A 14,924-nucleotide genomic window follows, 5' to 3' on the forward strand; every position below is an offset into this window, starting at 1 on the left:
TTCTAGATTCGTACCAGCACGCTCAGCTGGCTGTACCATTTTATACCATTACTGTGCTGGTTAGTTTGTCATTTCGACACAAATCTAGACATACCTGGAGGAGGGGTTCTTACTTCAACCGTCTCCATCAAATTGCCCTGGGCATACCTGGGGAACATTTTCTTGATTGCTAATTGATAAAAGTTAACCCAACCTACTGTGTGTCGTGTCACCCCTGAGTAAGTGGGTGTGGACTGTGTAAGAAAGGTATCTGAGGATGCCAGGGAAAGCAAGCCAATAACTAGAGTTCGGCCATGATTTCTCCATCGGGCCCCTGCCTTGAGCTGTTGGCTGGGCTTCTCTGGGTGATGGACTGTAAGCCACATAAATCATTTCCTCTCCAAGCTGCTTTTTGGTAACAGCAACAGAAAGCAAACAAAGACGATGTCCTTGCTAATTTACCTGTGTGTTAATACTCCATGCATGTTTGCAGAAACCATATAATACTTAATTTGTTCTGTCTTTGCTCCATCATGGAAACTTATAAACCGAATAGGAGCAAGACATCACATTCCCAGCAATGAGAAAGAATGCACACGCTTACTTACTCATCCTCTTAACTCAGATCTGCACAGAATCTAACCTGATCTAGCTTGAAACTGTGAAGGAAGTGTCTAAAAACAGGCCTTAAAATGAAAGACCTGCCAGAAAGCAGAAGAGGAAAGGAATGGAAAACCCAGGTGAAAAAAATCAGGAGAAAGTTAAAGAACAGCAGTGCGGTCCAGTCAGTCTGGAAAATACTTCTTGACTTTGAAAAATAATTAGACTGTGGTTGAGGGGAAAAAAAGATAAAAAGAATACCTACCTTTAAAGAAACAAATTGAATTAATAATAAAATGTGTTTAAACAAAGGGGAAATATAAAATGGAAAAATTACAGAAGAAAAATGTGAAATTTATGTGTCATGTGTGTTTTTTACATTTCCCCCCAATTCTCCATCTAATAATTTAAAGTGAAAAACTTCTTTAAAAGGCTGTTTAAAAATGAGTGGTTCTTTATACATTTTCACATGAGCCATGATGCTATTCCTGACTGCTCTTTCCTTTTTCTATATACATTTTAGCATATGTTTTTCTAGAGCAAACCCGAGTAAGAGAAAAAGGGAGCCATAAAACACAGAAGGACATTTGTCAATCTAACACCAACATTTTCCCCCAGATGTGCTATATGATATAAAAAATGTTTCTTTAAAACTCTTAAAAACTATTTCTTTTGTTATTTGAGACCCAAAGAAGGTGGAAGGTGACTTCAGTCTGTCCTCACTCATCAGATGTGATCAACTCTGGATGACTGGCTTCAATGGGTTTGAGAATTCTGAACAACAGTTAAAAGTTGTCAGAATCTGTAATGTAAGATAGAAGAAGACTAGACATATTATCTGTAGACTTAAAGTTGAAACTGTTTTGGTTAGTGAGAAGAGAGATTAGATTTACTCTGTAATGTGATGGAGCAAAAAGCAAGGACTCACAAACTGTAGAATTTTATGTATTGCCTCATTAGAAGGAAGAGCTGCCTATCTTTTCCATCACCATCTATGCAGGGGGAAAATGGGATAACCTCTGATGGCTGGCAAGAGGTTGCTCAACTATCTGGTAAGGCTAAAGTGAACGGTTATGATGTTTCTGCTGATGTCTGAAGCCCTGTGTGTGTAAAACAGTTGCATAAAACAGATGAATTGAGTATTCAAATATATGAAAGGTGCAATGTGCTTTAGAATGTCTTTAGTCTGCTGTGTTGTAAATTGATGAAGCCTTTATATATGTATATGCTTTATTATAGCAAGAAAGACAGATAGTCAATACATAGATGAAAAATAGACAGAAGGTTAGATGACTAATAAAGGACAGAAAGATAGATGACAGATATAGGATAGATAGATAGATAGATAGATAGATAGATAGATAGATAGATAGATAGATATTGAAAGATATTTAGACATATATAATCTTAGTTCATATATAATCTTTTATTGAAATAGTTATTCTGGCTAAGTGTCAAAAATCAATATTTTAATTTTTAATTTATATTACTTTAAATTCAAAAGTAATCTTATTATAGCATATACAAGACATAAAACTTAAAAATAAAATAGTTTCTAAATATCATTTAAAATTGGTATTTCCTTAATGGAAATTTTATTAGAAATAATCTCATTCCTTTATGACAAATTTCAGAGACACTAAAAGGATTTAGTGCAATTTTCTGTGAGCAGTCCATTCTGTTCCCTTTTAGACCTGTCTTGTTTTTAAATGTTCACATACCCAGTCTGTATTTCTTCCACCTCTATCTCTGGATAAAGGAATCTCTGAAAACACAACCACCTTGGGCTGATGTGAAGAAAATACAAAGCAGACACCACAAAGGCCACATTGTTTGGGCTTTAGAATTCCAACTTCTTAGCTCTTTAGTTCCCACCTTTATCAAGTTTGGATACAAACAATGCCCTGACTTGCCATTCTACAGATGGGCATTTTGAAACTGAGTAGAATGATGTGACAAGGACCATATTTAAAGAAAGAGAACTGAAAAACATGAATTACCCAGGCAACTCAAAAACCAAAGCATGCTGCGTGCACAAATGGGTGAGCACATGGCACATGAGAAGTGCAGGGAAAACACATGGGAGAAGGAGAAGTTGTTAGGGGCGCTGTCTGTGGTTGTTCTCCACTTGGGAGTGTGTAACGCTGCTGTTCTCACGTACAAAGTCCTGCCTCACCTATTGAATAAGCAGGAAAGGAGAATGACTATAGTGAAACCCAGCAAACATTATTTTCAGCTAAAGCATTTCTACCCTATGGGAAACCCCTTGAACATGTATGCCCTCTGAGACTGTATCTACTAAAGTCTCATGTGTTAAAGTCTTCATCACCCTTCTGCAGGCTTTTGGGATATGGCATAATCTTTAGGAGGTGGAGCCTACTGGGGCAAAGTCAAATCAATGTGTGTGTGTCGGGGAGTGTTTAAAGGAAATACTATGACCTCATCACTTCATTTTTCACCTCCTGGCTTTCCTGAAGTGAGCAGCATCTTCTGCCATGTAGTCCCACCCTGATGCTCTGCCTCAGCACAGGCCCAAAGCAACCAGGAACAAAGATGTAACACATGAGCCCAAATAAACATCCCCTTTTTAAGTTGAATTTCTCGTATAATCTCTCAAAATGATGGAGACTTGGGACTATATGAAATACAGTGATAGTAGTGATCAGCAGTGGTGATGATGATAAAGGAAAAAAAAAAGAAGCCGAAATATGTTCTTTGTAGGCAGAGTTTTTCTGTCAGCACCTGCTCCTAAATAAACACACAGAGGCTTATAGTAATTACAAATGCTCAGTCAATAGCTCGTGCTTATTACTAGCTCACTCTCATATTTAAATTGACCCATATTTCTTGTCTATGCTTTGCCATGTGGCTTGATACCTTTTCTTAGTTCAGGATGCTCATCTTGTTTCTCTCTGCATCTGCTTGTGACTCCACTGACCCTGCCCTTCTTCCTCCCAGCATTCTGAGTTTGGTTTCCCACCTACCCTTATCCTGTTCAGCTATTGGCCAGCCAGCTTGTTTATCAAATCAATCATAGTGACATATATTTACACAGTGTAAAGGAATATTCCAAAGTCCTTGAGAAATTATATAGCTTATCTGATCATCTTCTATTTGGACACCACAGAAGATAAAAATGAAGGGCTGAGCCATTGGCTCGGCTAGTTCACTGCCTGCTGTGCAAGATTGGGGACCTGAGTTTTGATCCCTAACACCCATGTCAAAAACTGAGTGCAGTAGTGTGCGCCTGTAACCCTAGTGCTTAGATTGCAGAGTTGAGTTTCCTGCCACTTAATCTAGCCAATTCATAAACTCTAGATTCAGTGAGCTCAAAAAAATAAGTTGGTGAGAGATTACAGAAGATACCTTATGTCAACCTCCGACATCCGCATATATGTGCGCATATTGTCAACTATTTTGATTTCTCTGTAGAATTATTTTTTTAAAAAAAAAAAACAGGGTTTCTCTATGTAGCTTTAATGCCTGTCCTGGACCTCGCTCTTGTAGACCAGGCTGGCCTCGAACTCACAGAGGTCCACCTGCCTCTGCTGCCCGAGTGCTGGGATTAAAGGCATGTACCACCACTCCTCCAGCCTTCTGTGGAAATTTTCATGTTTTTAGTCAATAGCAAATATTCATTCCTGTCTCTTAGATAAACATCCTACAGATGTGTGGCTCATGAATCTATTTTCATGCTATGGACCTAGGCAACGTTCTAACCCTTACAGACAATGACGACTCTCTTCCCAGTTCAAGGCTTCTTGATGTCATGATGTTCTGGATTCTCCATAACTTCATCTATCTCCACTCTCTTTCATGCTCCACTCAAGCATTTTTAATTTCTTCAAGGTCATATGACAGGATGCTTGGCCTACGGTGTGGATACAGGATGTCTTGCCTAGATAAAAGGATGTTTTGATCTAGAGTATGGTAACTTGATGTTTTGAGTTGTGAGGAGGAAATTACTTAGTTCTCTGTGTCATGGTAAAGAGGTCTTTTGCCTTCCTTCACTCTTTGAATTGGAGTATATAAGAACTTTGGATAAGAAACTTGAGGCAGATCACAATATTGACCGGGTGCCCTCATGATTCTATCTAATATGTCTTGGCTTTTTCTTTCTCAATTCTCCCTCCTCCCTCAAAGTACAGACTACAAATGGATAAGTCTGCTGGACTGGACAATAACTAACTTCTCCATATTTGTTTCTGGGAAACAGAATGTTGAAGAAAATGAGGAACTTGAACTAATAGCAATCATAAAAAAAATGAAGAAGCCAATTTCCATGAAGTTGCATCTTTCTTACCTCTTTGGTCTTGTCTTTCCTTGTCTCTGGAGCTTGTGTGGGCAACTGTGACAAATGGAAAACTGTTTCTCCAGAACCTAATTCTAGGCTTAGTAGCTTATTACCATAGAAAGAACTGTGGAAAGCAAGACTAAATGAACTAAAGAGAAAACTGGAGCATCCATGTGATTGGTATGCATGCAGCTGAATGTGTTTACACAACCAACAAGTTTCCTCACTCACCTGCAACATATAATCTCTGTCCTATGGTTAAATCATAAGGAAGAGTCGTATGTGAAGAAGGGAAATGCAGCTAAAAGCCTCCTGCTTCTTCAAAGCCACACAGCCATTGCTGGTAGAGATGGGATGAGTTGGGGATTATGTCTCCTGGCATTTCTGTGCCTCCCATCAAACTGATTTCTCTCAAACACACCATCACCTTAAAAGCAAAACAAAACAAAACACCCAACACTAGGTTAAGTTCCAAAAAGATGGGGAAAGATATTAAATGGATCAATAGAGTAACAAGATACAAGAGTAGTTTCTCTAGAGGTTTCAGTTTCATTAACTAACTTAGGGAGGAAACATATTGGGCAAATAATCCACGGGTGTAAAATGATCCCGGTGTTTGGAAGAAACTTAGAAAAGGACTGAATTAGCCTACAGGCATTTCCAGATTAACCTATCTATACTGCCTTCCTCCAACAGAGCTACAGAACTGGGAAAAAAGACAATCCCCAAACTTGATTTGCAACCTCATGATAGTAAGCCTGGATCCTGGCACCTCATGTATTTGTGATAAAAACAAACTAGGTTGGCTTACCCATAACAGCTAATAGAAATCAGCTCCTCTTGTTTTAGCACACTGCATTGCTGATGTCAAAGGACCGATGCTGGTGTGAAATTAGAGCCAAGCACTCTGGCTAGCACAAACCACGCCTAGCATTTTACCCTAGCTTTACTAGACTGAGATGGAGCAGATAACATCAGCCCTGACAGGTTATGAGCTCCCCAGGACTTTGGATAGTCTTCCTTTTCTGCAACTGGTTACCTTTCTAATCTGGGGTTAAATACAGTCCGGAAACAGAGAAATGTAAGAATGCCACTTAGAATGCAATGGTCCCTCCAGGAAGAAAGGACCACTTAAACACTGAACTCCGGCGGCTCTGCAGAACGCTACTATGGCCTGAGCAATAAATCAAACGCACATGGCTCTGACCTGCTTTGTATACCCAAAGGCTCCCAGGTGAAAGATAAGAATCTACCTTTTAGTTTTATAGAAATGCAATCGGGGAAAGGGGGAGCCTTAAAGTTGCAGTCAGGAAAAGAAATAAACCATTTTCAAACATGCTTACCGTCATCTGTTACAAACTTGGGGTGATGTGCTTTGTCTATGCCCACCAGTCTATGGTAAATGAGACAGTCTCTTTGTAGAGCACATATTGAGGATGGGCTTCTGTGGCTTAACCTTGAGGTTGTTATGAAGTGAGTGCTTGCAATTACCTAGAAAGAGCATTTTTACAGTCTACTAGAAACTTCTGGCTGCAGTGTGGATGTGCAGCACAGCGCAGCAGCTTACCCCGACCTCCCGTCCTGCACCCCGACCTCCCATGCTTGCTTTTGTAATCTTTTTCTTCCTTTTCTTTTTTTAGACAGGGTTTCTCTGTAGCTTTGGAACCTGTCCTGGAGCTCACTCTGTATACCAGACTGGGCTCAAACTCACAGAGATGCTCCCATCTCTGCCTCCCAAGTGCTTTATAAATTTTCTTTATAATCTTCTCGACAGCGAGAGAGAGAGAGAGAGAGAGAGAGAGAGAGAGAGAGAGAGAGAGAGAAGAGAGAGAGATGCTTCACGGGCTTGTCTGTTCCTTTCATCATTGCTGGCCATAGCCTACTGTGGTCCACGAGCTGTGACGTCTCTATGATGCCAGTCAGTGTTCGTCAGACACCTGTGTTTCTTTCATGGCTGGTAACAGGCCTCTAAGAAACTCTCATTAGCCAAATGAACCTTAGTCTTCAAATGTCTGTTAAAAGAAACACACGACAGGCTTCCATGGACCTTCACAATTGGATCTCACTCACTTGCTGGTACCAGAACAGTCACAATCAAATCAGAGCAGCATCAAAAGTCAACAGTATAAAAAGGTGTGAAACTCACACTTCCAGTCCTCTGAGTTCCAACGGGCCCAGGAAACTGTACGTCTCCACCTTGGGGACCTGTCTGCATTGCCCTGAAATCTTCAGTATTCTGGGGACTCTACTGCCAACTGGACTGTACCCTCACCAGGCCTCTTCTGGCCTCTCAGAGTCAGCCTCAGCTTTTCTCCATTGCCTGTTGAGATCCTGCTGCTCTCACACTGCCAAAACATATGGGAAATTCTTACAGATTGCCAGAGTCAGCTCCCAGCCTCTAGACCACAGCTCTGGGTGCTGAGCATGAAGAAAAACTTCCCAGAAGATTTTACCTTAATGATGCTGCTCTCTGCCATCCCTGAACATTTCTCAGTACCTAACTCACCAGCCTCGATTGTCCTAGTTCTAAAGGGGTGATGAGTTCGCCTCAGTGATTCACTTCTGAATCGCAGCTGCTTTTGCAGCTCCAGCTGAGCAGAAACTACAGATCTCAATTCAAACCATCACACAATTGTCCTGATAGTATCTTGGCGGGACTCCCAAAATCCTTCTTACCCTTTAACAAATCTCCTTCATGAGCACTGCCCTAAGCGTTATCATCCATGTTCCCATGGAACAACCCATTTAGTGCTAAGCACTCAGTAGCTTTTTTGCCACAAAGCTCCAAACATTTTCATAATCCTCACCCAAACCATAGGGTGGTGTCTGTCACATCAATCCTGATAAATCTGTAACAAAGTTCTGCTCTTGTAAGTTATATTTCTATTGCCATAATTAACACCATGGCCAAAAATAACTCAGGGAGGAAAGAGTTTGTTTCATTTCACAGCTTACAGTTCATCATGAAGGAAGTCAGGGCAGGAACTCTAAGCAGGAACCTAGAGGCAGGAACTGAAGCAGAAACCATGGAGGAACACTGCTTACCAGCTTGCTCCCCACGGATTTGCTCAGTCTTCTTCTACAGCAGAAGCCCACCTGCCTAGGGTTGGCAGTACCCACAGTGGGCGGGGCGCTTTCACATTAATCATTAACCAAAAAAAAATGCAATACTATTTGTTCCAGTGCGATCTGATAGGGACATTTTCTCAATTGAGTTTCCTCTTCCTAGATAGGTTTAGCTTGCATCAAGTTAGAAAACAAGCAAACAACACAAACAAACAACAATGTTCTATCAAGAACAAGCTCTAATATTTAAGAGGAGGGGAGCTGCTGCCATCTCAAACGACAGCTAACTCTCCTTTAAATTGTCTTTTGTTGTTTCAGAAGAAACTATATGGAGAAAAAACACAAGGAATGAGCTAGAGGCCTGTGCTGGTTATTTCTGGTTAGCTTGTCACAAACTAGAATTAGCTGGGCGGAGAGAACCTCACTCTAGGAAATGCCTCCATCAGCTGGTAGACACGTCGGTGGGTCATTTTCTTGATCATGGATTAATGTAGGAGAGCCCATCCCACTGTGGGTGTAACCTTGCACAGGTGGCCTTGGGAGGTATAAAACGGGTTGCTGAACCTGAGACAGAAAGCAAGCCAGTTTCTCCACGGTTCCTGCCTTTGCGCCTGCTTCAGTTCCTAGCCTGACTTTCTCAATGATGGACGGTAATCCAGACAAGTAAGCCAACTAGACTCCTTCCTCCCCCACACTGTTTCCAATCCTAGTGTCTGCTGCAGCAGTAGAAGGCACACCAGGACAGAAGAGCCTCTAAGAAGCCATCTGTAAGCTGTGCTTTCTGCTGGCACACTGTGGTGTGACCCTCAGCTACAACTATGAACAGCTGTGTTTCTGCCAGGCAGAAACATTTCTTTTTGGTTGCTGCCTTTTGCTTTTGATGTCCCTCAACCCATGGGGCTAGGCCAGAGGTGATGCTGTTTCTATATGGGAATCTCCTGGTTTGACCACGTGACATTTCACTTGGATCATTCTCTATGCTGACTTTGCTTCTCTTGGGGCAAGTTGGAGCTTTTTCTGGAAGATACCTTCTACTAACAAGGCCGCTTCTCAGTCAATCCCAGAGGGCAGGATCTTGAATGCCCTACTAAACTCTAAGGATTCTTTAATAGGAATCTGTGGCATCGAATACGACTTGGAGAAGGCGGGCAGAGCACTTATTGCTATTACAGAAGAAAACCTGAAAAACAGTGGTTCAATGACACACAGAGAAAGTGCGGTCCACCTTTCAGTACAGCCATCCCTCTTCTGTCTCCAAGACAGGAACACTAGACACCCTCAATAGATAGCTACACGCAACCCGAACTGTCCTCCCAACCCAAGGACACTCGGGCATGTGCTTCTGTGCACTTATCTCCTTCCCAATTGTCACGCAGCTTTAGAAAACCAGCAGCCTCGATGTCTTTTAATCCCTTGCTATAATCTGGAGCCAGCTGATTAGACACAGGTGAGTGAGCAAGATGAAAACAAAGGGGGTCACTCACAGGTAAGACAAATGTTTGTTTTCACCAGCCCTCAAGCTTCAGTAACTGTGTGGCACCAGATACAATTGTGTATTGAAACTTGGTCCATGCACACTCATATATATATTCAATGGAGTTTATATTTAAGAACATACACAGAGAACAGTGACTTAGTTCCCAGGACAGAAGCCTTCCATCTTTTGGAAACAAGCACATTTTGAATACCCAGTGGTCATTTGCTCTGAGCACAGATATTTTCTCTTACCTGAACTGGCTTTTGTTTTGTCTGAGTAAATGAAATGTGCTTTTATTTCTGAAATACAGAATCTCCGAGAAATTTGCAGAAATTGGCATATTTAACATTAACGCTTCCACGACTTGTATCCTCTCACTCAAACCACGTGTGCGGATTTACTCGGTGCAGAATGTCTTATGAGGGATAAAGGGAGACAGTAAAGATGAGCAATGCCCAACCGAAGGACAGTTTCCTACAAGGACCACGCACGAACCTGTAAATTGGCTGTGTAAAGGAGCAGCGTCAAACCGAACTCTGCGGAGGAGATCTCCTAGGACGCTGTGCAGGTGACTCAAGCTTTCCACACTGTGTGATTCCACATAAAAAGAGGAAAGACACTGTTCTCCATCCTCTTTCCCCAGGGGCTGGGTAGAAAGGTCCATAAAGCATTAAAGTCATTGCTGTTATGGTATGTCTAAGCCCCTTGAATTAACTTGATCTGCATTCTGTTAACGCATTGTCAGTTTTTGGACAAATGCACACATGCATACACACACGCACACACACACACACACACACACACACACACACACACACACACACTGTCCCCTGCTGAGATGACATGCTCGCCCTTGACAGGAGAAACATTAGCGCACCTGACAGGTTTGTTTGTTTTTTTTTCACTCAGTGTGAATGAAGTGGATTTGCCTCGTCTATTCTCCTTTGGTGCTTTTTTTTCTTTCTTAACATGATGTCATCACACAAATGCAAGCATACATGCGTCCCCGCATGGAACACTTCAATTAAATTGTCTTACTGGCTAACGTCAGGGAAAATGCTTTTCTAGCTTCTATCTACCACTTACCACTCCATAAATTAGTACAGTCTGTGCACCAAACACAAATTACATGCTTTATTAGTATGTTCCATGGTAACTTCAAAACCACAAGTGTTTACATGTACTGCACGCATGCACTCTGGGGCTTTTTAATAGTGAGTTGACAAGAGATTAAAGGCAGAAATATGGCATTTTATTAAAGCAAACATATCAGTATGCCTACCATGATAAAATGATCTAGTTTTCTTCAGACACAAAAGTTTCCGTTGAGTGATACCTTTGAAATTCCTTGAGGGCACCCTATTATTCACTTCCCTCAACAGCGAGCAGCTGCAGAACGGTCTCCAATTTTCTAAGAGTATTGCCTGGTCATTCTTTACTGTCAAAATGAAGAAGAGCATAAAAGTTAAGTCAATAAAGTAATATGAAATGCTTAATATAAAAATTCAGGAATGAATGATTAACCATTAAAAAGTTACAGTAGCTATTTCATCCAGGAAAAAAAAATTAACATTTCCCCTGAAACCTATTAACACTCCTTGTAAACAATATTCTTTTTTGAAATATATGACCTTTCCTAATGCTCTCCACACACATGGCATTTTTCTTGTATCCACTTTACCTCTCCCGATATGAAGTTGAGTTCCTCGGGAGAGAGTTCTGAGCCCCTTGCCCGAGGAATATGTGGCCTTGGATATATCACACATGGATGCCGGTCCAGGTTGGCCAGGGCTGTGACCTACTGCTCTTGACCCAATTCCAAAATCAAAGTCCTGTGGACAAACAGGTTGAAAAGGATGCTGTCTACCTGGTAGCCCAAAACTTCTTCATCGGCCAGGATGGAGAAAGTGATCATTATAAAAATTGGCATAAATGCCTCTCTCTTCTTGGAACATAAGCAGAAAAGGCAGAAGTAAAATAAGTTTGTTATCTTTATTATATAAAATATTTGATTTTCATCTTTGAGAGTTTCGAATACATTTTGAACATATTTAGTCCTCTCCCACAACTCCTCTCAGATCTGCCCTCACCTCCATACCCATACAGCTTCATGTTCTCTATCTCTTTTAAGAGGCTAGTGATCCCAGTTTATGTTAACCAAATACTCTCAGGAATGAGACCTGTCCTGGATAATAATCAACCTACCAGGAGTCATACTTAAAGATTCTTCCTTTCCCAGCAAAAACTAAATGCCACTAGCTCCTCAGCAAGGGGTGGGACTTCATGTGCATCTCCCTCCTCCATGCCAGGATTTTTCCTTGCCTGAGCTTGACCAGGTCTTGTGTCTGCTGTCACAATTGTGTGGGTTCATATATGCAAACCCTTTCACTGTGGTTATCAACTGTTTCTAGCTGTTATATTTTCTCTCTCTCATGAAGCCTTGGGAGAATGGATATGACACACATGTCCTATTTAAGGCTGAGCTGGGTTCTCTGTGTTTTTTTTTAATCATATACTACAAAAAGAAGTTTACCTTATAAGGGTTGAGATATCCATTGATCTATAGGTATAGCCATGCCTATCATTAGGAATCTTTTTATTTATAAGTCTAGTAGCAGCCACAATAGTAATAGGTTCTTTCATAGGGCTTATGACCTATCTAGCTACAGGTTCTTGATGCCAGTAATGGTGCCCAGTATGGGTTCTATCTCATGGAGCAGACATTAGATCCTTTAAGAAAGTGGTTGGTTACTCCAATAACATTCATGTCACTTTTGTACCAGTACTCAACCCTTGCCAGGACCATCATTATCTTAACTCACACCTTTCACAGGTAGTTAAGAGTGATGATTCTTTTTTCCCTACAATAGCAGGCATAGCACCCTTCAACTATGAGATCTAACCAGTAAAGAAGAACCTTCCAGAACATTACAGATATGGTTCTAGAGATTAGGAACAACAAGTTAAACTTAGATTCTGATCACACAGAGAGCACAGTCTGACTCAGTAAACATCATAAGGACAAGTAAAACTCATGGACATAATTCCCAAGGACTGGTAATTGAGTTCATGCCTTGTGCTACTCTCTACAGTAAGTATGATGGGTATGTCTTACCTAATTTGATCCAAGAAGTGAGAAGGCTATAAACAGGGCATTTGAAACTTTCATATTAAAGAGTTAACATCACAAGAGTGATAATAAAGAATAGATACATGGAGCAGAAGGAGGGAGAACATAAGCAAGGAAGTCAGGACCATGAGGGGTGGGTGCACCCACCCACTGTGACAGTGGAACTGATCTATTGGGAGCTCACCAAGGCCAGCGGGACTGGGACTGAATAAGCATGGGATGAAACCGGATTTTCTGAACGTGGCGGACAATGAAGGCTGATGAGAAGCCAAGGACAATGGCACTAGGTTTCGACCCTAATACATGAACTGGCTTTGTGGCAGCCTAGCCTGTTTGGATGCTCACCTTCCTGGTCCTGGATAGAAGTGGGAGGACCTTGGACTTCACACAGGGCAGGGAATCTGGACTGCTCTTCATTCTCGAGAGGGAGGGGGAATGGAGTGGGGGGAGGGGAGGAGGGGAGTGAGGGGAGGGGGCGATGTGTGCGAGGAGGGGGAGGGAAATGGGAAATTTTTTTTGCAACAACTAAAAAAAATAAAATAAAATAAAAAAAGAAAATGATAAAAAGAATGGTAAAAAAAAGAATAGATACATGGGACAAATAAGAAATACTTATCATTACACAACCCCAAAATAAATAACAGGCTAAGAGTCATGGGGAAATTGAGGATTAACATACTAACCTCTTTTGACCTTTGAGAAAGGAGTATTGGGGGCTTTCAGTTAATCACAGACAGTTAAATGTGAATGTGCATCTTTGCTATCTTACAACACTGTATTCAAAGAAAGACATTAAAGAAAGATTAAAAAGAGAAACACACCATAGACTTAAAACATTGGGAAAAACATGATAGAAGATGAAAGAGCACCCAGGAAAAGAAGTTGATAGAGATGTGACAATGAATTTAAGAATTTGTTCCCTCCACTCACCAAGGGCCAAATGGGAAGCAAGTTGATTTCTACCAATTTTAGAACATCTCATAGACCAGAGCAAGAGGGCAGCTTATAAAGCCAATGACAAGAGATGGCTCAAGAAATAGGACACTGACTGAACTAAACTGTGCAATTACAAAGCAGAGCATCCCTAGGCTCGGACTGGGTTGAGCATGAAGTATCTAGAAATATCAAGACAATAGCAAACTGAAAAGGAACCTGAGATAGAAGTACTAAATTCAAAACCCCCGTCAAAGAGATAAAACTCAGCCAAAGGAAGACTAAATAACTTCTTCCTGAGTCTTTTTAGGCTCGACATCAAGGAGGTGCAGTCAGAAAAGGGCACTGCAGGGTTTTACAGATTGACAGCTCTTTAGAGCCACTGCAAGGACAGCTACCAGCTATCAGTTGCATCTGTTTGCTAAGAATGCTGGTGGTGCAACAGGGGTCAAAGGGTCTTGTCAGAAGGCGATTGGGTGCTGGCCCTGGAAGCTGGGGAGATGACTAACAACATAGCTGCGAGGGTTCCTGTGCCTGGTTCCAGACGAACATAAGATGAATATGTGCATGGGCAGTGATCTGAAGCTCAGTACAAAATTTCAGACATGGAGGGGCTGAACACATAACCCAATAAGCTCTGTGCTAAGTGTCCTTCTGCCTCCCATTTGCCCCCAGCCACGCCCTGTTGGCACTCAGAATCCTATCAGACAGGTGTTCCTACTCCACTGCACCAGGCTTACTCTGCTCTCGCAGGTGTGTGACTTGAGGTTTACTTGGGGCAATTCCTGTCTTATTCAGTATTAGAAGGTCCCCAGCCAAAAGTGCCCAGGCCCCTCAGAATTATCTAGTTTCTACCTCCTTACCCAGTAAGGGTGTATCAATGAGCAGAAAGCCAGACTCTTAAAGCATCTTTCAAAACATCTGACCGGAAAGGCAAAGGGGCTATAATTAAGACTGCATGATCATGACGAAGAATTTGTTGTAAAATTGTCCATATGCAACATATGGGGAGTTTAAACAAGAAAACGATTTTTTGTCTATGATAAAAATTAAATAAACAAGGAAAATAGTCAATGTGGAAAGAAAGAGGGGCAGAATATCCATTCTGTGTATCTTGAGGGCAGGGCTAGGTATTCACAGATTTCTCTCTTGTACTCCAGCCAAGAATCAGTTGTCTAAGACACATCTTTAAAAACTTTTGAATCTAGGAATGAATGAATGAACAAGTAAATCAATGAGACTTTTTTTTAATTTGGCAAGAAAGCTCATTTCATTGTGTCCTCGATAGCCATATGCAATAGCAATATTGAGGAAAAAGATTTCATCTGGTCTTTAAGATAATGGAAGAAATTATACTGAGAGAAAGTTCTGTGGGAGGCTGTGAGGTGTGTGCATATGAAGTCCTGATAGGACGAGAACAGAGAGTTGTGTGTGCAGCAGCAACA

The sequence above is a fragment of the Microtus pennsylvanicus genome, chromosome 4 (assembly GCF_037038515.1).
Source record: "Microtus pennsylvanicus isolate mMicPen1 chromosome 4, mMicPen1.hap1, whole genome shotgun sequence".
NCBI classification, from domain to species: Eukaryota; Metazoa; Chordata; class Mammalia; order Rodentia; family Cricetidae; genus Microtus; species Microtus pennsylvanicus.